The following is a 3,130-nucleotide window of genomic DNA, read 5'->3' as shown; positions in this document are numbered from 1 at the left end:
AAGGCTACTACACCAGAACGCCTTTACTTTGATGCATATTTTTTAAGTGATTTGACGTCATATTGAACAATTTAGTTTTCAGTGATCTCCAAATGAAAACGCAGAGTTTACAAGGTTGTCAAATTTGCAAGAAAACTTTTTAGTTAAAAATGCAAAAACTTCATTCATGATTTATTTTATAGGGTTTATATATGGCTACCAAATATTTACCTTGTTCTCCTGTTATAGGTTTAGGACATTGAAACCATCTTATCAGTAAACCAGTAAGTTTTTCAAAGCTGCTGTGTGGGAGAATTAATCACTCACTGGGTTTACTTGGGATCTACCGTAAAATTCAAACTATATGCCTTGTTTCCCAAGTTCAACCCGGTGGTTTATTCAATAATGCCGCTAACTCATGCATTTTTTCTAATGGCTGGCAGGGGTGCCCGAGCAGGAAAAGTACGAAAGAGTGAGACACGTGAAATATATTTGTCGAGGAAGATGCAAGTTTAATTTAAATATTTTTTAAGGGTTATTGTTCTATCTTCTTTATTCATTATCCATTATCCATTATCGGTCAGTTCATAATACGCTACAAAGCCTAGAAGCCGGGACTCTTTTTCTCAGCCAAAAGGCCAAGCTAAGGTCCTAGCCTTAAAGCCTTCCTGCAATCATTGCGAATGCACCGTTCCCGGAGGTACTGCAATACCGGGCCGATGCGTGGAGTGGACAGAGCAAGCTCTTATTCCATCTCCTTCATGATCATGGTATCTCCCCTGCCAGGTAAGTGGGGTTTTGGGGTTTTTAAGGGTTATTGATCTATCTTCGTTATTCATTATCCATTATCCGTTATCGGTCAGTTCATAATACGCTACAAAGCCTAGGAGCCGGGACACTTATTCTCAGCCAAAAGGCCAAGCTAAGGTCCTAGCCCTAAAGCCTTGCTGCGATCATTGCGAATGCACCGTTCCCGGAGGTACTGCAATACCGGGCCGATGCATGGAGTGGACAGAGCAAGCTCATATTCCATCTCCGAAATGCAAAAATCAAAGGACCAATAGGCCAAGCAAAGCTAAGGTCCTAGCCTTAGTGGACAGACAGTCCAAAAACAACAGCCGGCAATAACCACATAGATGTACACAATTCTAGAGTACTGGTGACATCAGGCAGACACATATTTGTTCAAATGTTTTTAACCACACAGCCCAGCTTAAATTTGAGGAATTGATACTCTTTAGTCAAAGTATAATATCATTTTAAAATGTTTAACATGAAAGTACTGTATGTGCAAGTTTCTAGCAGTGTGAAATGTATCATGCCTCTTTGAAAAACTTTTGAAAGCATTGTCTCTCTTCAGTCTTTGACCCAAGACGAATAGCCCAAAGATGCTAATGTGTTGTTGAAAACGACCAAAGACAAATGGGTGGTCACAATGAAGGCATGGCGAGGAAAAATGTGATAGCTCCTCCTGCAGTTCCAAGTGGAAGGACGGATGATCAAACTGTGCCAGAGCATCAACGAGGCGGCTGAGGATAGATGACTCACATTTGTCTTTGCGGACTTAAGGAAGAGAGAGGACAAACATATTTGGACGGCTTCCAAAAGACAGTGCTTTTGCCGGCAAAGGCAAGTGACAACCACAAAGTTAAAGGAAGCTTAGGCGGCAAAGTTGATACTTTTATAAATGCCCAAGGAGAGAAGTTTGATCCAACGTTATGAGCTGGCTTTTGGTAGCGCATACCCAAAATCAAACAAACGTGGGCCACACAAAACAAGCCGAGCGATTTTAATGCTTTGCTCCAGGGTGCCAATGGTGGTCTGGAGGACAGCTGGCGGCATTGTTTAGTCTGCAGCGCCTCTAAAAATGTGACCTTCTGTTCTGTATATTCAGAACCATCCAATTCCATCCCAGTTGTATTAGAAACGTGATTTATTTCTTTATTTATATACAAGAAAGGAACCTTCAAAGTCAAAGAAAGCTCTATGATGCTAATTGACCCTCCAAGCTGTTATTTTCAAATTTTATTCACACAAAATTTTATTCACACGAAATCGACATGGTCTATCACAAAATGATAGACTGCGTAGGACACATGTTCAGAAAAATGATTGGTTGGAAAAATACTGTGAGATTATTTTATAAACTCTTCTGTCAAGTTCATAAGAACATTCTCACAATTAACATTGTTTTAGCAGAGTTGAAAACTAAGTTATTTCACTTTTGAAACGTATGACATAAAACTTGAAAGGTAACGTTAAGGGACGGGTGGATCAAACAAACCATTGATATTATCCAAGCAAGTACTTAGATCATATCAATACTATTGTACTGGTATCGATTCTTCGCTCTTCCACCAATTTTTTTAAGCGTCGTCTCTCTGCGTAGATAGTGCAGGTCCTCTCATCTAGCGCCATCTGCGACTTATTTTTTGACTATTTGACTAGCCCCTCTCCCGACCTAGTTGCTTGATGGCCTGCTGCATCCAGCCTGCAAGTCAGAAGAGAGGGCAACAGAGTTTTAGTTAGTCTTCTTGATCCACCCACCCCACCTTCTGTCAGCAGCTAAAAATGACAAAGGCAATCAGGAAAGGCAATACGGTGTAGACAAAAAGGTACAGTGTCATGTGTAATTTGTGTAGTAAAGTGGGTTTTTAATGTGGCAACCCCACATATTAACATAAACACATAAAAAACTCACCTGCAGAGAGCGATGAGCTGCAACCAAAATGTAAACGAACCTACTGTTCTTGGACAAAACCCTGTAAATCCATTGTCACTATGACACAGAACCAAAAGAGCTTCTTACAAACCGTTTTTCCTTAATGATGCGCGACAAAAGACATTTTAGTCGAATAGTTGACGTTGTTATACAGTATTTGCATTGTGGTTGTGCTTTATTGGGTTTGACTCTCTTGGTTTTTACTCTCAAACAGGTGAAATAGAAATAGCCAATTCTTATGGTAGTTAAAAAGTTAATTGATAAAAATTTATAATTGTAGCCCCCAACATTTTTGCTGTGTTTATTGTAAACAAGTATAATGGACCGACGTTGCCTGTTGTTTCCGGGCATTCTTCTTGGTTGGGATCGTCGGGGCCGTGGTTTTATGAAAAAGCGCCGGGGAGTGCCAAAGAGCAGCAGGGCCGCATG

General features: G+C 40.4%; 2 pseudogenes; both read right to left on the bottom strand.

Annotated features, from left to right (window-relative positions):
- Window positions 1-657: 657 nt before the first annotated feature.
- LOC148369598 (U2 spliceosomal RNA) lies at window positions 658-908 on the bottom strand (annotated as a pseudogene).
- A 28-nt stretch (window positions 909-936) lies between these two features.
- Window positions 937-1,058, bottom strand: LOC148369597 (U2 spliceosomal RNA; annotated as a pseudogene).
- Window positions 1,059-3,130: the final 2,072 nt, after the last annotated feature.

Source organism: Urocampus carinirostris, chromosome 3, assembly GCF_059441175.1.
Source record: "Urocampus carinirostris isolate Australia breed hairy pipefish chromosome 3, RoL_Ucar_1.0, whole genome shotgun sequence".
NCBI lineage: Eukaryota > Metazoa > Chordata > Actinopteri > Syngnathiformes > Syngnathidae > Urocampus > Urocampus carinirostris.
The sequence above is the reverse complement of the archived record's forward strand: the minus strand, read 5'-3'. Positions and strand labels throughout refer to the sequence as shown.